The sequence below is a fragment of the Diceros bicornis genome, unplaced genomic scaffold (assembly GCF_020826845.1).
Source record: "Diceros bicornis minor isolate mBicDic1 unplaced genomic scaffold, mDicBic1.mat.cur scaffold_95_ctg1, whole genome shotgun sequence".
NCBI lineage: Eukaryota > Metazoa > Chordata > Mammalia > Perissodactyla > Rhinocerotidae > Diceros > Diceros bicornis.
Window position 1 is genome coordinate 686,679 of NW_026691844.1, and position 20,359 is coordinate 707,037.

Here is a 20,359-nt window from a genome sequence, read left to right on the forward strand (position 1 = left end):
AAGTGAGACTGGGCGGCGAGCAAATGCTACTTCCTTGCGCCACAGTATTGGGTCCTGGGCCACCCTGTGCTGGGTGCCCTCAGGGGACACAGGCAACACCCAGGGATTCCCACAAGTCTCAGGCCACATTCTCAGCTTCCTGAGCTCCAGCTCTCACCACTGACCCGGCCTGGGACTGGGGGCTGCAGATGCTGAGCTGGGCGGTGGCAGGGCTGGGTGACACTCCCTGTCCTCCCCAGGAGCTCTTCAAGACAGTGATGCCCCACGAATTCCTGGAATCCATCTGGTCCCAGTGTGACAGGAGCAATAAGCACCTGGAATCCACCATCCATGTCACCACGACCCACTTTAACAGAGTGGTCGAATGTATCATCAGCACCTGCATTGGGGACCCGAGCATGACGGCCCAGGACAGGGCCAGGGTGGTGGAGCTCTGGATCCAGGTGGCCAAGGTAAGATGTGGGAGGCCCTGGGAGCCCCTCTCTAGTGTCGGGGGAACTGCCCCTTCTCCTTTCTCAGCTCTCATATTTGAAGTCCGTGGTCTGAGCCTTTGCACAATCCTTAGGCCCCTCCTGCTAGGCCTCGATGACCTGACTCCTGGTCCCAGTGGTGGGAAGCTCACCCCTTCCTGGGCTCCTTTCTTGGCTTGAGCTAAAATCCTCCTCCCTGGAAGTATTCCTCATCAGGTTCCACCTGTGCCCTTCCTGGGTTCCCTGAGCCGCTGTCTCATCCAGGACAGGAGACGTCAATGAGGCGACAGAAGCCAGAGGAAGCAGGGCTCCAGCTCCCCCTCACAGCTCATTCTCTTCCCTTCCCCAGGAATGCCACGGTCTGAGGAACCTTTCCTCTCTCCACGCGATCTTCTGGGCTCTGCAGGGCCCCTCCATTCAACGTTTAAAGGAGACGTGGAGATGGGTGTCCAGGTGGGTAGGACCTCTCCACGCGAGCACCACCTGGGTGGACCAGACACCCCCCACAGGGCTGGCATTGCCCTTCAGTCAGTTGGTACCTCCTGGGAGACAGCCAACCCTGGGGATAGGGTCTGACCTGGTTGGCAGGCTTGAAGTCGTTCTGAAAACTTAGGCCAGTCGTTCTGCTTCAGGAATCAGTTTCCCCAAGTGACAGATCATGGCTTGAACCAAATTGAAGATTTTCAAGTGTTTGCAGCAACAGAACTCTCTGTCCACGTGAAATTAAGACTGTTTAAAACACATCTGCTGAGAAAATAAGAGAATGGAGGCCCCAGGTGACAACAGGAGAGCCCCCTCCCCAGTCCCAGACACCTCAGGGCTCAGAGGACACAGTGAAAATGCTCATCCAGGCTGTCTGGATCTTCTGGGTTTTCAAACAAAAGGGATTTACCCTCAAACCACTGCACAGTGTTTCTTTCCTTTTTTCCCTCCTCAGGAAGAACTGTGAAATCCTTAAAAATATCTTCGAAACATGCCAGCGGGTGAGCAGGAAGCTGCTCAAGGAGGTGAGTGGAGGCTGGAGAACTGGAAGGACGGGAGGTGAGGTGGGGAGGGACCAGGCAGGATGTGCTTTGGTAAGTTTTTCACTTAAGGTTCCCCGAGAAATAACGGTCTGTCTTGTCCAGCTGGACAGGAAGCGGGGGTGTGAGCTGCAGGGGCAGGTGGGGACTGTTTGGGGCAGGAGGCCTTGGTCACGGGATACAGTGGTGTCGCCTGGACTGTTCCAAGAGGTGAGGAGCTGGCAGATTGAGCAGGTGTCTGGCTTCCATGCAGACCCATCAGCTGGCCCTCATCATCCTCCAGGCTGGCGGGTGGATGGAGTGGTTGGGGGTTCCTTGCTTCCTAAAGCAGCCCAGTCTGTCCTCAGGAAGCCAGGCCCCTGCTGCTCCTTCTGTCTTCACTGCACCTCACAGGGGAGGGCATTCTGCCAGTCCCAGGGATGGGCACTGTGAGGTCACACAGGCCTTGTGGACACAGGGGCTGCCCAGCCTTGGGCCAAATGGTGGATCTGGGACAGAACTGTGTGCTCTCTGGGACTGTGCACTCTAGCCCGATAGTGGTCACTGCTGACAAACCAGTGAGTCTCCCCCAATGCCTTGTCGACAAAGATACGCCCCAGATGGCAAAGAGAATTATCAGGGAAACTACAGATTCTTAATGGACCTTCCTGACAGATTCTTAATGGCCTCAATCGAGGCCCTGGCAGGAGGGGCCTAAGGATTGTGCAAAGGCTCAGACCAAAGACTTCAAACATGAGAGCTGAGAAAGGAGAAGGGACATTAGAAGTCTCCAAGTGGAAAAGGATGCAAATGTCACCATTACACAGTGCCGTGGTCACCCCCTACACTGTCACTCAGATGTGGCACACGGGGGTCCCCTTCTTGAGTGAATAAAGGAGGAGTTCTGTGCAGGGACCATCCTGAGGGGATCCTAGGGAGCTGAGCACTTTGGCATGGCTTCAGGTCCACCCTGGTGTCAGAGAATCCCAGGGGGCTAGAAAACACAGAAGCCACCTGCATGGGACCCAGAGACACCTTGTGCCTCTCCATCCATGGCTCAGGTTGACTGAGGGCCTCAACACACCCCGAGAGTCCAGAGGACAGGACATTGGTCAGAGGTGTGTCTGGAGGCGGAGTGAAGACTAGGGGCCAGGGCTTCTGGCTGCGAGGGAGAGCGGTTTCCTCTGTGGGCCCCTTAGCAATTCACTGCCCCTCTGTGGGCCTCGGTCTCTTCATCTGGGAAATGGAGGGAGATGATCTGTGGTGCAGGCCTCACAGGGGTGATGAGGTACAAGGGGGAGAGGAATGTGCAGCAGCTTTGTGCTCCTCCTCCTCGAGGGGGGAGGGAACAGCACTGGTGACCGTCAGATGACACTGAGTCCTCAGGGGACCCTGGGAGGCATGGGGAGTCCTCCTCACACTTTCCTGATGAGGAGAGAGGCTTAGGGGCCGGGGCAGGCCTGAGGGCACAGAGGAGGGAGTGTTGGAGCTGGGAGTGATCTAGCATCAGGGCACCCTGGAATGGGAGCAGCCATAGACACCAGATGGCCAGGGTCCAAGATCAGGGCCCTGGGAGACACGGGGAAGGGAACATGGCCTCCCTGAGCCTGTCCTTGACCCTGCAGGACGTGTCATCTGTGAGGGCCACCCATAAGATGGACCCGCAGGGAGCCCAGGAGAGGCAGCAGCAGCAGGTGAGGTGGCCTGAGGGGGAGGGTCCAGGTGTCAGAGGAGGGGTCACTCTCCTCACGGCTGGAGGCCTCCCTAAGAGAGGGGTCCCTCCTCCTCCAGCCCAGCTCCTGGAGCCCAAGAGCTTGAAATGCCTGCCCTGGAAGTGACCAGGAGGAGGCCTGGAAGGGCTGGGCCCAGGATGTGTTAGGGAGGGGAGGGGCAGGGACCACATACCCTGGGATTTGCCAAAAGCCGCCCCTGGGAGGTGACTGGGGAAGTTGGGTGGTCCTGGAGGGGGTAACTGGGGGGAGGCCGCTGAGAGTCCTAGGCTGTTCTCTGTGGGAGTCTGTGGTGGGCAGGAGGCTGAGGTGAAGGGATTTGGGGGAGGGTCCATGGGGGCACCTGAGAGGTGGGACTCATCTCATCACTCCCACCCTGATTTCACAGAGTGTCGTCCCCTTCCTGGGCATGTTCCTCTATCACCTGAAGCTGCTGGACATTGGGATGGAGGATGATCTGGAAGTGAGTGAGCCTGGAGGTAGGGCCAGGGAGCAGGATCCTGAGGTTTGGGAGGCGAGAGCCCTGCACTGGGACCTGAGCTCTCAGTACCTGTCAAACCTCCTCTCATGGGAGCCCCATGACCACCCCTGGGAGTTGGGGAGTCAGGCCCATCTTAGCAATGCGTGAATAGACGCTCCGCATAAGCCCCCCACCAGTCTACCTGGGCTGGTGAAGCTCATAGCTGCCTGCCTGCAGAGCTGCAGGAGGCTGTGTCTGAGATGGATTCAGCCTCCCCCTCGGGCTGTGCTCCTGGGGGAGTGCCATCAGCCCCTGCAAGTGAGGAAGCACTTCTGTGTTCCAGCTGTCCCTTCCTCCCTGAGGCCTCAGTCTCCCCGTCTGTCATCAGAGAGGGTGTGCTACATAAGGTCTCTGGCCTCAGCTCCCCTGTCCCTCCTGCTCTGGAGCCCAGAGCCTGGCCCAGTGTCAAGTTCTCTTTGTGGAAGGTCTGCCCTCTGCTGGGCCCTCACATTCCTGCAGCCTGACAAGGGGTGGGATGGGGGTTGGTTCTGGGCTTAGGGGGCTGTTTCTGATGGACATTGGCTGTCTCCCTTCCAGGGAAATTGGGTCAACTTTCAGAAATGGTGTGACGTGAGCAGCTATGGGGAGGATCGGGATGTAGAAATCAGAGACCTTGCCTGGCAAGACTTTCTCTGGCCTCATCCCTTGGGTCTTACATTTATTGGGAGAGTCAGATCCACAAAGCTGGGCATCCCATCACTTTGGCGGGTGTGGGAGGGCTTGGCATCAAGGACACCTTCCTGGATGAGGAACTAATTCAAGCCAACTGTGAGGACAGGCAAGTCCTGAATGGAGTGGGAAGGAAGGAGGGTTCCCGAGTGAGCACAGACCCCAGACCAGATCCTCACTCCACACAAGTCCCTGGCAGCGTTCCCCACCCAAGCCCTGTCTGCATCCTGTCCTTCCTCCCAGAAATTCACACTCATCCGGAGGATCCAGCTGCTCCAGCAGGCTGCAAATGCATATCACCTGGAGCCCGACGAGCGATTTGGGGCCTGGTTCCAGGCCATGGAGCCCATCAGTGTCCATGAGAGGTGAGGGGGACAGGACTTGGGTGAGGGCAGGGCAGACTCTCTCTGATGGCCAGCTCCAGAGCCTGTGGCCTGGCTCGCTGATCAGCCTCAGAACTCGTAGCGTGGTGACCCATGGGGCACCAGGACTCAGCTGCTGGCAGGCTCTGGGAGGGGCACCTGAGGTGTGGCTCCTGGTAGCTCACAGGTCCACTCTGTCCTGTAGCTACTGGGTCTCCTGCCGGCTGGAGCCCGCATACCAGAAGGCGAGCAAAATGCGGCTCTTCAGGAGAAAGAGGAACCGGACATCCTCCAGTTCAGGGCCGAGTGAGTGTTGGGACCAGGAGCGACTGAATCCAGGGGCTCAGTACAGCTTCGGGCTAAGCATGAGACTGGATCCCAGCTCCACTGCTGAGCAGGCCTGGGACAGGCCGCTCCCCTCTCCTCTCTGGGATTCAGTTGCATCCTCTGAAATGGGTGATGCTAAATGATGCCTCCTGCATCAGGGACAAACAGGGTGCTGTTGATGGACTGAGCACTCGGTACAGGGTTTGGATCAGAGTGCAGTGGGGCAGGGAGGTGTGCCATGAATCTCAGGAAGGTTCCCCAAAATAGTCTGTTTCTTCTCTTCAGCCACCACGCCCTTGGTGATGAGCCGTCACACTCTGGAGACCACAAGTGCAGCTCCTCCTGACCAGCAGGGACACTGGGACCCTCGGGGTGCACCGGGCCAGCTCTTCCCACCCTGAGTGAACGAGGACATCCTAAGACTTTCCCTGGTTTCCCCTAAAGCCCCAGAGGGAGGGCCCCACCCCCTCCAACTCCCTGACATCTCCATGCCAGCCACTGTTAACCCATTGGGGAGGAGTGATATTATTTCTTTAATAGTAAATGGTAGATTTGACTCTTACGTTATATCCTGTTTCTGTCACAGCCTGGGTGTTGTGGTGTGGTTCTTTCACTTCTTATGCTCATGTAAATGAGACACAGAATCTCACTTTCCTCCTTGAATTAAGAACTTGTGTATGGTCACAGCTTATTGTATGTGGGAGAAAGGAGGAGGGCCAGCCTCCTCCCTGGCTACTGAATGAAACCCTCAAGTCCCCCTTCCTCAGAGGACAGGTGCATTTCAGTGTGGTTCACCTGGGCCAGGAGCAGAGACAGCCCCTCAGATCTCCCTGGATGTAGAGGTTGGAGGGACTTTCCCAGGCAGAGCAATAACCACTGAAATGTGGGTGTCTTTCAAATAGCACTTACCAGGACCATGTCGTTCCCCAGGACAGTGGCTGTCTTTCTACAGCTTTCCAGGAAGAAGGAATGTTTTTTGCTTCTCTTGTTGAGGTTTCTTTGATCAGATATTGGAACTTGCCATTTTCTAATCAGTGTCTGGATTCGCATCAACACTAAATGAGGAAAAAATGTAAAAAGATAAAAGTTTGCATGTGGAACGGACAAGGACAGAGGAAGACCGTGTGCAGATGGAGTAAGGGCCGACAGGACATCCCCATCAGGCCTCCTCTAGGGCTCCCTGTTCACCCTTCGCCTAGACTGGAATCCTCCTGGGATCCTGGCCCATGCCCGCGGAAGTCCTTTTCCTGCTTGTTTCATGTCACTTTATGATGAAGTGCTGCTGTTCACGCCCAACTCTAGAGCTTTATGGATCAGATAATACACAGTTCATAACAGTCATCTCAGACTGTCCCATAATTAGGTATTTAGTCCCAACCAGCACCAAGTAGCAAGACAGGTGCCATTTCTCAAAAGGAAAATGGATATCTGCATGGTTTTGCTTTAAAATCCTAGGTGCATGCACTGTCATTCTCTTTTGGAGGGCTGCCAGAAGATCCCGAAAACAGCCCTAAATGCCAAAGACCTGTTGATTCATATTACCTAAATGGTAGAATAGCTTATACTGTACCCTGGACCAGCTTCAGAGACTTCTTTTGCTCTGAGCCCCATTTGAAACTCAGTAAATATGCAAAGTAAATCACTCAAATGAGACACATATTGGCTCCAGAACCCAAAGAGGCCTACAAAGCATTGGATCTTTTTTAATGTTAATAGGTGGAAGATACATCAACTTAACTTTCACATTGAAGGAGGGATCTCAGCATGCCCCAGAACCCTAGAGCCCTGCAAACCCACCAAGTCTTCATGGGGTTTATCTCCCACTTATATATCTTACTAAAGCTTCCAGGGTATTTGCTACTTCCTGCCCAACAAATTTATTAGCATGATTTCATGGATTATTTAGCCTCGATTATGACAGAGAGGGCTAGAGCTGAAAGCAACAGTGAATGTTTTGTTGACCCGATCATGTGGAAGCAAATTACTTCTTGGCTGATATAGAAAGAATAAAGCATTTGCCAGAACAATAGTTGCATACCAGTTTTTAGAGACTGTGCTGTTTTGCTCCAGTAAGGAGACTACATCTGTAAAAGCAGCAGCATTTAGGATCACCACCTGATTAAGTGTAGGAAAATCTGCTACCACTCTCCAAAACCCCACTACCATGCATACAGGCCAAGTCAACACACTTGCATCTCTCAAGACTTGCATGGTGGCATTACTCTCCACAGACTTCCTCAGGGATGCAATATTGCTTTTGATTTATTATTTTGGTTGAGCAGGGACATTCCAGTGGTTTCCAGTTGGTCTTTCCTATTATATAAGCCATTGTTCTACAGGCAGGGAGCCAGTGTGAAGAGTCTGCTAGTTTGCAAATGTGTTCTTGAGAACTATAAATTCAGGTAAAATTTAGATACAAAGAGAATTCCTATTGGGTTGTATGTGTGGACCCACTGGGCCCACTGTGAGAAGGAATCAGACCAAAGAACTATTTATCACCTAATCTCTATCAATCTCCACTCTGACTATTTGACCAAAAAGCATTTGGGATCCCCAGGAATTAGCATCAACTCCAATTCTATCTTAGTCGTTCCAAAAAAATCTGGCTGTTTCCCTCTTCCCATGCACAGATACCTTGGTAAAGGGTCCCAGGTCACTTTCAGAAGGGCAAAGAGGAAGATTTACAGTATACTATGTTGGCAGGGTTATAGCATTCTTCCTCAAAGGGACCCCACTCATATCTCAATTTCGAATATCTATTCCTGCACCAGTACCAAACTGTTTCTATTAATACAGCTTTATAATGTGTCTTGAAAATTGATAAGGCAATTCCTAATATATTCAAAGATTGTTTTGGCATTCTTTTTTTTTTTTTTTTTGGAAGATTGGCCCTGTGCTAACATCTATTGCCAATCTTCCTCTTTTTTCTTGAGGAAGATTGCCCCTGAGCTAACATCTGTATCAACGTTCCTCTATTTTGTGTATGGGATGCTGCCATGGCATGGCTCGATGAGCAGTGTGGAGGTCCGCGTCCAGGATCCGAATCCTCGAACCCCAGGTCGTTGAAGCAGAGTGCAAGAACTTAACCACTATGCCACTGGGCTGGCCCCATATTTTGGCATTCTTATATATTTGCTTGTCCTAATGAATTTTGGAATCCATTTGGCAAAATCCACACACACAAAAATTCTATTAGCATTTTTATTGAGATTGTTTGGATTTATAAATTAATTCAGGGAACACAGAAATTTTTCATAACATTAAGTTATCCCGTCAGTGAACATGATATATCTACTTATTTGGCCATTTTATATCTTTTATTAAATTCTATAATTTTTTCAGTAGAAGTCTTGTACATTTTTGTTAGTTTTAGTCCTAATCGGTCTCACATAAAAAATTTAAAACTTTTATGGACTCACATTCTCATCCAGCTATTTCCCTTTCCACTTTACAGCCAAACATCTTGAAAGAGTTGTCTACACTACATGTTTCCATTTACTCATCTCACTTCCTCTTAAACATAAAGCAATTTGGATTCAATGAGCTCCACTTCATCAAAACTGCTCAGTCACTGATGACACACACAACTTTAAAAATCCACAAGTTTTTTCCTGACCCTTATCTTGCTTGATTTTTAAAAAATTTATATGTTTTCACTTTCAGTTTCCAGTTCTGCTCGTAAGGAGCTTGGAAGTTACCGCTCCATCCTGATAACAAGCAAAAAGCTGAACATACTGAAAAATCAACAAACAACTATTCTTGGATCCATAAGACAGGGGAGGACACAGGGTAAACTGCTGCCCCCAAGAGTAGAGAGATGGACAGGCAAATACAGAGAGCTGCAGCTCACCAGAGCAGAGACTCGTGCGCAGAAACCACCTCCAGAACCAGGGCCAGGGCAGGAAAACCTGAACTGTAATGGACAGATTGCTGAAGGCTCAGTGTGGACAACTCTGAAAGTGAAGAACTCTGGGGTGATCCAGTCATAGAGGGGCCCCCAGAACATTGTGAGATTACCTCCAGGAGCTTGACTAGGTTCCCACAGTAAATATCTGAGAAAAATCCCCTTGTGCTCCTGGCAGGAGGAGGGGAAAAGGAACCATTCTGAAATACTCCAGAGCACTCTGTTCTTCTTAACAAGGCCCACCCTCAGGGAAAACTGCCTAACAAGAGCTTAACCTACTGGAGTATTATCAGAGCCTAACTGACCTAGGGGAGGGGAAATACCCAACTCCAGCCCACTCTAGCCATCCTGTCTCACCTAAGGGGGCAAAAAAAAAAACTGAGAAACAGTCATGAAGTTCACAGTGCAGAGGCATAGGCTCACTGAAAAACTGAGACCTAATCTTAGGACTATAGAATGCTTCCCCTCCCCAACACCTCACTGCCACATCACTAAAGGCCTATTTACAGCAGTTCCTTTTACCCAGTGCATCACATACAGCTATCAAGAAAATTTACCAGGCATATACCAAAACACAAAAAACATAATTTGAAGAGACAGAGTAAGTATCAAAATCAAACATGGCAAGGATGTTGGAATCATCAGACTGGGAATTTAAAACAACTGTGATTAATATGCTAAGAGCTCTAATGGATAAAGTAAACAGCATGCAAGAACAGATGGGTAATGTAAGCAGAGAGATGGAAACCCTAAGAAGGATTCAGAAAGAAACGTTAGCAATAAAAATCGCTGTAACAGAAACGAAGAATAGCTTTGAGGAGCTTATTAGTAGGCCAGACATGGCTGAGGAAAGAATCTCTGAGCTAGAGGATATATCAATAGAATCCTTGAAAACTGTAGAGCAAAAAGAACAAAGACTGAAAAAAAAAGAGAACAGAATATCCAAGGACTGTGGGACAACTACAAAAGATGTAACATATGTGTAATGGGATTACCAGAAGGAGAAAAAAGAGAGAAAGGAACAGAAGGAATATTTGAAAAAATAATGACCAAGAATTTTCCCAAATTAATGTCAGACACCAAACCACAGATCCAGGAAGCTCAAAGAATACTGAGCAAGATAAATGCCCCCCGAAATTACACTAAGGCATATCTTCAAATTATAACCAAAAATAAAGAAAAAATCCTGAAAGTAGCCAGAGTATAAAAACATCTTACCTATAGAGGAACAAAGATGAGAATTACATCTAACTTCTCAGAAACCATGCAAGCAAGTAGAAAGTTGAGTAGAATATTTAAAGTGTTCAGAGAAAAAAAACCCACCAACCTAGAATTCTATACTCTATGAAATTATTCTTCAAAAGTAAAGGAGAAATAAAGAGTTTCTCAGGCAAACAAAACTTGAGGGACTATGTTGCCAATAGACCTGATCTGCAAGAAATGTTAAAAGAGGTTCTTTAGAGAGAAGGAAAATAATATAGGTCAGAAATTCAGATCTACATAAAGAAAGGAGGAGAGTTGAAGAAGGAATAAGTGAAAGTAAACCAAAAACTCTTATTTTTCTTATTCTTAATCTATCTAACAGATAACAGTTTGTTTAAAATAACAATGTATTTGATTATGTACACTTACGAATATGTATGCTTATGTGTGCTTACATATAAGTGAAATGAATAACAGCAATGATACAAGGGATGGGAGTAAGGAATTAGGATTATTTTGTTATTATAAAATACTTATGCTACCCAGGAAGTAGTATAGTGTTATTTGAAAATGGACTTGGATTAGTTGTAAATATATATTGCACTCTAGGGTAACCACTAAAAAAGTTTTAAAAAACTGTAACTGATATGCTAAGAAAGGAGAGAAAATGGAATCATACAAAATGCTCAATTAAAACCATAAAAGGCAGAAAAAGAGTGGAAGACAAAAACAGGAACAAAAAACAAAAGAAACAGGGGCCGGCCCAGTGGCGCAGCGGTTAACTGTGCGTGCTCTGCTGCGGCAGCTTGGGGTTCGCAGGTTCGGATCCCGGGCGCACACCAACGCACCGCTTGCTAAGCCATGCTGTGGCGGCGTCCCGTATAAAGTAGAAGAGGATGGGCACGGGTGTTAGCCCAGGGCCAGTCTTCCTCCAGAAAAAAGAGGAGGAGTGGCATCGGATGTTAGCTCAGGGCTAGTCGTCCTCACAAACAAAAAAAAACAACACACAAGAGAAACAAATAGAAAACAGTAATGAATATAGTAAGTATATGTCAGCTATATCAAAAAACACTTTAAATGTCAATGATCTAAATGTCCCACTTAAAAAACAGAGAACGTCAGAAGGGATCAAAAAACATGACCTAACTATATGTTGTCTACCAGAAACCCACTTTCAATACAAAGACACATATAGATTAAAAGTAAATGGGCAGAGAGAAATATACCATGCTAACAATAATCAAAACAAAGCAACAGTAGCTATAGTAATCTCAGACAGAGCAGACTTTAAAGTAAGGAAAGTTATCAGAGATAAATAAAAGCATTATATAATGATAAAGGGGTCAATTCTCAAAGAAAACATAACAATTCTGAACGTGCATGTGCCTAACAACAGAGTGTCAAACTATGTGAGGCAAAAACTGATAGAACTATAAGCAGAAATAGACAAATCCACTATAATAGTTGGCGACTTCAACACCCCTCTCTCAGAAATGGACAGATCTAGCAGGCAGAAAATCAATAAGGACATAGTTGAACTCAACAGCATCATCAATCAACTAGATATAATTGACATCTATAGAGCAATTCATCCAATGATAGCAGATTACACTTTCTTCTCAAGCTTGCATGGAGCATTCACCAAGATAGACCACATCCTGAGACATAAAACACCTTAACAAATTTAAAAAAATAGAAATCATATAATGCCTGCTTTCAGACCACAATGGAATGAAACTAGAAATCAATAATAACACTTTACATGTTTTAAATTTACATAATTCACTCTTTGTGATGTATATTTCTATGGATTTTGACAAATGCATAGAACTGTGTATACCATCACAGTCACGATCCAAAAAGTTTCATCACCCCAAAAATTCCTGCTTGCTGCCTCTTTGTGATCAACCCCTCCCCACACCCCACTCCTGGCAACCTCAGATTTGTCTTCTATCTCAATAGTTTAGCCTTTCCCAGAATGTCATATAAATGGAGTCATACAATATGATGCCTTTGGGTTCTAGCTTCTTTCACTTAACAAAATACTTTTGAGATTCACACATGTTGTTGCATGAATCCATCAGGGTTACTTTCTCCCTTGTGTTGCTAAGTAGTATTCCAGTGTATAGATATACCACAAACTGTTGATTCATTTATTCACATTTGAGTTGTTTCCAAGTTTTAACAATTAAAAATAAAGCTGAAATAAACATGCGTGTACAGATTTTTGTGTGCACGTAAGTTTTTAGTTCTCTTGGGTAAATATTTGGGAGTAAGACTGCTACTCCCATATAAGAATAAGTAAACATATAAGCACTGTATATGTTTAAATTTGTTTGTTAGAAAAACTATTAAACAGTTTTTCAAAGTGGCCATACTGTTTTATAGTCTTATCAGCAAAGCATGAGGATTCCAGTTGTTCCACATCTTTGTCAACACTTGGTAGTGTCAGGATTTTTTTTTTTTACCTTCTAATAGACGTATAGTGGTGTTTCATTGTGATTTTACTTTGTGTTTCCATCATGAGTATTGGCATCTTTTCATATGCTTATTTACCATCAATATGTCTTTTTGAGTAAAGTGTCAGTTCAAAACTTATGTTTATGTTTTTTGAGTTATTTCTTGTTGAATTTTGTGAATTCTTTATATTCTGAATAAAAGTCTTATTTTATTGAGGTATAATTGATATATAACATTATATTAGTTTCAGGTGTATAAAATAATGATTTGCTATTTGTATATATTGGGAAATGATCACCACAATAAGTCTAGTTAACATCTGTCACCATGCATAGTTACAAAATTTTTTCTTGTGATGAGAACTTTGAAGATTTACTCTCTTAGCAACTTTCAACTATGCGGTACAGTATTAACTATAGTTATTATGCTGTACATTACATCCCCACTACTTATTTATTTTATAACTGGAAATTTGTACCTTTTGATCTCCTTCACTCACTTTGCCCACCCCGGCACCCCTCAACTTTGGCAACCAGCAATCTGTTCTCTGTAGGCATGAGCTTGTTTTTTTGTTTGTTTTAGATCCCACATGTAAGTGAAATCCTACAGTATTTGTCTTTCTCTGTCTGTCTTATTTCACTTAGCATAATGCCCTTAAGGTCCATCCATGTTGTCATAAATGGCAAGATTTCATTCCTTTTTATGGCTGAATAATATTTCAGTGTATATATACACCACATCTTCTTTATCCATTCATCCATCAGTGGACACTTAGGTTGTTTCCATGTCTTGGCCACTGCAAATAATGCTGCAATGAACATGCAATGAATATGAAGTCTTTTGTCAGAAATGAGACTTCTAAATATTTTCTCTCAGTCTGTAGGTTTATCTTTTCCTTCTCTTAACAGTGATTGTTTCAGAACAAAAAGTTTTAATGTTTATAATTGCTCACGTTTTGGCAGCATTTGACATTGGCTTTCTCATCCTTCAAGACTCAGTTTCAGGAGGCCTACCTGAATTAGGCTCCTCCAGCTCCTTTATCTTAGCAAATTTCTATCATATCACCCTATACATTTTCTTTATGGCACCTCTCACAAACTGTAATTATTTTATTCATTTATTATGTTTATTATCTGTATTCCCCACTACATTATAAGCTCTGTGAGGAATGGGGGCTGCATCTGCTTTTTCACTAGTACTATCAATGACTAATACAGCGCCTGGCAAATAACTATGGAAAGGAAGGAAACAAGGAGAGAAAGAAGGAAGGCACAAAGGAAGAAAAGGAAAATCTTGAAGGAGAGGTCAAAGATTATTCTGAGAATTCAACTTCAAGAAACTAGCTAATTGTTATGATTTAAATGGAAATAGAAAATACAGGATTGAACAGCAACTCCCCACTTCCAGCCCACCCCCCATCAGCCCTTGGCAACCACCATTTTACTTTCTGTTTCTATGAGTTTGGCTACTTTAGATACCTTATATAAGTGGAATCATGCAGTATTTGTCCTTCTGTGACTGACTTATTTCACTTAGCATAATGTCCTTAAGGTTCATCCATATTGTAGAATATGATAGCATTCTCTTCTTTTTTAAGGCTGAATAATATTCCATTGTATGTATGTACCACATTTTCTTTATTCATTCATCTGTTAATGAACATGTAAGTTGTTTCCACCTCTTGCCTATTGTAAATAATGCTGCAGTGAATGTGGGAACGCAAAATATCTTTGAGATTCTGTTTTCAATTCTTTTAAATAAATATCCAAAAGTAGGATGGCTGGATCATATGGTAGTTCTAGTTTCAATTTTTTGAGGAACCTCATACTGTTTTCCGTAGTGGCTGCACCATTTTAATTACCATCAACAGTGCACAAGTGTTCCAATTTTTCAACATCCTTACCAACACTTGTTTCTTTGACAATGGACATCCTAACAGGTGTGAGGTCATATTTCATTGTGGTTTTGATTTGCATCTCCCTGATAATTAGTGATGTTGAGCATTTTTCGTATACCTGTTGGCCATTTGTATGTCTTTTTTTTTTTGTGAGGAAGATCAGCCCTGATCGGATGGCACCCTAACATCGGATGCCAATCCTCCTCTTTTTGCCGAGGAAGATTGGCCCTGGGATAACATCTGTGTCCATCTTCCTCTACTTTATATGGGACACCACCACAGCATGGCTTGACAAGCTGTGCGTCGGTGCGCTACCAGGATCCAAACCTGCAAACCCTTGGGCCGCCGAAGCGGAGCACGCACACTTAACTGCTGCGCCACCGGGCAGACCCCTGTACGTCTTCTTTGAAGAAATGTCTATTCAAGTTTTTTGCCCACTTTTTAATTGGTTATTAGTTTTTCGGCTATTGAGTTTTATGAGTTTCTTATATATTTTAGATATTAACCCCTCATTGGATAACTGGTTTGCAAATATTTTCTCCCATTCTGTAGGTTGCCTCTTCATTCTGTTGATGGTTTCCTTTGCTGCACAGAAACTTTTCAGTTTGATGCAGTCTCACTTAATCTATTTTTGCTTTTGTTGCCTGTGCTTCTCGTGATATATAAGAACAAACCTTTTAGCAAGGTATTCCAGGCTTTCAAATTCTGACCCCAGCCTGCCTTTCTTCTTTGAGCTTCACCATCACACCACTGCACACCACAGTCCAGGGCACTGGAGCACTCCCAGTCCCTGAGAATGCCATGCACGTGGATGTGTCTCTACATATCGTCCTTTCTTCTTGGAATATTCACCCTCTGCTGTCTACCCAGCAGGTGCAGTATTACAAAAGTCTCTGGTGGCTTTCCTGATCCTCTTCCTCCCAAGGAAGGATTAGTTGCATTCAGCTTTGTTTGGTCCCCTAGTGAAGTATGTACTAGAGTTGTTTACAAAATTGTTTCCTATTCTAGACTATATCCCAGAAATTAATATCTATGCTAATATCTATGTTATTTTTTAAATAAATTTGGTCATTTTTTCTCAATTTATTTATCTATAAAATGACAGTGCTTTTAAATTTGCTTGTCAATAATAACCAGCCGAAACTCATTTTTGAAATACAGATTCGAGGCTCCCTCCCATAGATTATGATTGCAGGGTTCCAGGAATTCATATTTGAAATGACCTCACTATGTGATGCTTATAATCAGGTATGTTTAAAAGAACTGAGTTAGATTACTCTAGGGCCCTACCCTGCTCTAAATTTTTTCCTTTTTTTGTTTATAATTTCTTACGGCATAGAAGAGAATAAAAGTGAAGGACAAAGGTGAAGGGCATGTTTTAAGATGACTAGCCGGAGTTTTGGTAACTGACACCCATCCCCTCTCCTTCAGTCCTTATTTTCAAGGGCAATTTTGAAATTTTAAGCCTGGTAAACATGTGGAAATGTGATTAGAGTAAAGAGAAAGTAAGAGGAGAAACTGATTCGATGTATATCTAAATTACAAAAATACCTTAGACAATTTTCCATCAATAATCAAAATAACAGCTTACACCGGTACAATGCTTACAACTTGCAAAATACTTTCCACTTCCTTTATCTTTTTTACACTTTATAACCACACTGTAAGTTCAGCAGGGAAAAGCAGGACAGCAATCATTATTTCCATTTTATACAAATAGTTTTTGAGTGCCTATGTCATATGAGGAAAAAATAGAGTATTTCATATAGAAAAAGGCTATGATCTTCTATGCGTTTAAAAGAGGTAAAGTTCTCAAACTGTATATGCCCAGGTAAAGAGTTATTGGACTGAGTTGGAAAGATATATTATCCAGATATTTCAAGGCCATCGAAATCTTTTTTTCCCACCATCTATGCAGAGTTATTTAGGGAACTGCTATAAATGCCCTCTTGACTTTTCAAATTTGAAATAATTTCAGAATTACAGAAAAGTTGCAAAAATAGTAGTTTCCATATACCTTTCATCCAGCTTCCTCTAATGTTAACATTTTACATACCACAGTACAGTTATCAAAATCAGGAAATTAATGTTGGTACAATACTAGTGACTAAACTACAGACTTTAACATTTTTCCACTAAGGTCCATTTTCTGATGCAGGATCTAATCCAGGATCCCACATTGCATTTAGTTGTCAAGTCTCCTTAGTCTCCTTCAATCTGAGATAGTTCCTTGGTCTTTCTCTCTCTTTCGTGACCTTGACACTTTGGCAGAGATACTGGTGGAGTTATTGTGTCGCATATCCCTCGATTTGGGTTTGTCTGATGCTTTCTCATGTTTAGATGAAGGTTATGCATTTTTGGCAAGAACACCACAGAAATGGCATTGTGCCCTTCTCAGAGCATAAAGTCAGGAGACATGGTGGTCTCTGCCAAGTTTCTCCATGTAATTATTCCCCTTCCCTTGTCATTAATAAATATCTTAGGGGAAATACTGAGACTATGCAAATATCCTGCTTCTCCTCAAACTTTTACCCACTAATTTTAGCATCCTTCAATATATTTTGCCTCTGATAATTATCACTATGGTGTTTGTCTAATGAAGATTTTCTTTCTTCTTCTTCTTCTTTTTTTTTTTTTTGGATATCTGATCTTATTTGTTACTCTTAGAAAATTTCATTTTTGACAGGACTCAGACTTAGAGGTAGAAGCTCTCAGGACAGCCCCCGTCTCTTGGCAATCTGTTCCTGGTGTTTTTCTTTGGCCTCCTTCACTCTCTTGGCCAAAAGTTCAGCATATTCTGCAGCCTCTTCCTTTTTTTCTTAGTACACTGTTTCTTCAGAGCAATAGGCCGCCGTTAGTGTTGCAGGACGCGTGGAGTAACAAGATGCTGAATCCTAGTGGATATTGACAGACAATGTGAAGGATCATCACACTTTTGTGAGGCATGGAAGGGGATGCGCAGTGGAAAATTTTTTGGAGGGAGCTGAGGAATTAGAGTTCCTTAATATCATTTGCTCCTCCTTGTGAGTCCCATTCTTATGACTAAAATTTCACTTTCTGGCATTCAATGTAAAAACTCTGGTGTCAGACACAAGGTGGCAAAAAAAAATTATGTTGCAATGCAGTGGGTTTCCTCAGTAACTTCCTGATCTGGTTATATATTCTCAGACCAAAGGCAAATTGGCTTCCAATAATTGTCAAATTTGCTCCAATCTACTTTCATCTGAGAACTTTGTTTAGAATTCCTCTCTTCTCTAATATAGTTTCCAAAACTCCATGTTCAGTAACTGCCACACTTGACATTTTTTATATTTGGCTACCAAGTTCTCTAAAGCCCTACCTCAGTGACTATATAGTTGGAGTTCTAAGACACTATTGGAGAAAGCCTGTGTAAATGATTTACTATTGCATAACACACACACAAACAAGTTCCCATTTTAGGGCAGGAAAGTCTTTATTGCCTGCTACCCCACCTTGATTCAGCCAGTTTCACTTTCTCTGAGGTTTGTTATTTCCAACCCCATTCACAGTCAAACTGGAGCAGGACTCTTCCAGTTGTAATTGGCTGAAATTCACTTAAACCAGTTTAAGCAAAGACATGACATTGTATTATAAGGATAAATTATGATAAATAATTCAAAGATAGGGAGCAGACTCGACCTTCTCAAAGGACTGAGATCAGGAACGGTAAAACTATCAGGAACGAAAGCAGCTATCAGATCCGTGTCTGATATGTCAGCACTGCTCCATGAAAGCACAGACTCTGGAGTCACACTGCCTGAGTTTTATTTTAGCTTTAGCCCTTCCTTAATTTAGCCAAGCTTCTCAGTTTCCTTACCTATAAAGTAGGGATAACAGTACCAACCTCGCAGAGTTACAACACTCAGAACACGGAGTGACGAGGTAAGTGATCTGAGAGTATTCTTGTTCTACAACACACCTCTCAATCTCCACATGCTGCTACCAAACATGGCAGCCCTCGCCTCAATTGATAGGTTTCTTAGAACAGATCAGCTGTCTGATAAACTTTCTCAATCAAGTGTAAATCCTCAGGACAATCTGACTGGTCCAGACAGGGGTCAGGGTTCATCCTTGCTAAAGCCAGAGGCGTTAAGTCACCTAACACTACACACCTGCTGAGGCCACCCCTAAACGCCTGTGGATATTTCTCAGTGCTGGGGGATCACAAACCAAAGCTAAAATCCCCCCCCAAAAACAAAAGAAAAGGAGTTTTCAGTACTTCTCTCAACTCGCTGCTCTTCTGCTCTTCCATAGTCACAACAGGTCCTGAGGTGAGTAACTGCTCAGCATCACAGAGCCAATAATCAAGCTGGGGCTCAAAACCAGGTCTGACTCCAAACCCCAAATTCATTCCCACTGAACACTGCACTAGAGTTGTTTACATTTATTGAGACCACACTACGCAGCTGACCCTGTATCTAACCAAACACTGGAGATGCAAGACTTCCAGTACTTCAAAATTAGGTTTCCTGGGTTTTTTCCCTAATTTTTAATTTTTAAAAATTGGGGTATAGCATATGCACAGTAAAGTTCACAAAATTAAAATGTTCGACTTGATGAGCTTTCTCATACATATACACTCATATCCACCCAGATCAAGATACGGAACATTCCCATCATTTTATGAGGCTTCCTTACGCCCCTTCCAAGTCAATACCCATGCCCAGAAAGGTAACTGCTATCCTGACTTCTATCATCATAAACTAGTTTTGTTTGTTCTTGATTTCATATAAATGGAATTATATCATATGAATGCTTTTGTGTCTATTTCACTCAACATAAATTATTGTTTGTAGCAATTTATTCTTTTTTATTGCTGGGTAATATTCCGTTGTATGAATATACTTCACTTTGTTCCAGTTTGAAGCCAAAATGAATCAAACTGCTAGGAAGATTCTTATACAATGCTTTTAGGAGACACCTGCATTCATTTCTCATGGATATACACTCGGGAGTGAAACTGCTGAATTATAGGATAGGCATAAGTTTAGCTACAATGTACACTGCCTGTGAATTTTCCAAAGTGGCTGTAACCAATTTACACCCCCACCAGCAATAATACTTTCAGTTGCACTATAATCTTTTTTTAAACAAGGAAAATAATATAATCAGTCTATTGTGCTAGTCACATTTCTTAGTTCTGCAAACGGATTTTATTTGAGGCTCTTTTGTTGCTGGTTACAAGCAAGGCTTAGTTTTAGGCTAAGTTGTTACGTAGAATAGATCCTCCTCATTCATTAGCACCCTTACCAAACCACAACCCCCACCCACTGAGATTTCACTAAAAGATACTACCTAGTTTGCCATCCTTTATAGCCGGGTTTCTCAACAATGGCATTATTGTCATTTTGGGCCAGATAATTCTCTGTTGTGGGGGGCTGTCCAGTGCATTCTAGGATCTTTAGCAGTATCCCTGGCCTCTGCCCAATACATGTCAGTAGCAGCCCCCACCCAATTCATTGTGACAACCACAAATGTTTCCAGATTCTTGCCAAACATCCCCTGAGGTGCAAAATCTCCACCCACCACTGCCCTGTTAATAACCACTATTTTCTAAATAAATATTCTGGCCTCTCCACACTTCATCTAAACCAAATGTCATGAGTCAATGCAGTGTTAATACAATGATGTCCATAGTTTCTCAATACTAATGGCACATTAGAATCATCTTTGTAAAAGGGGAGCTTTGAAAGAACGCATATGCCAAGGCCCCACCTTAGAACAATGGAATGAAATCTCTTAAGTAAGTCTTGAGCATTTTTCTTTTTCTTTTTTTTGGTGAAGAAGATTAGCTC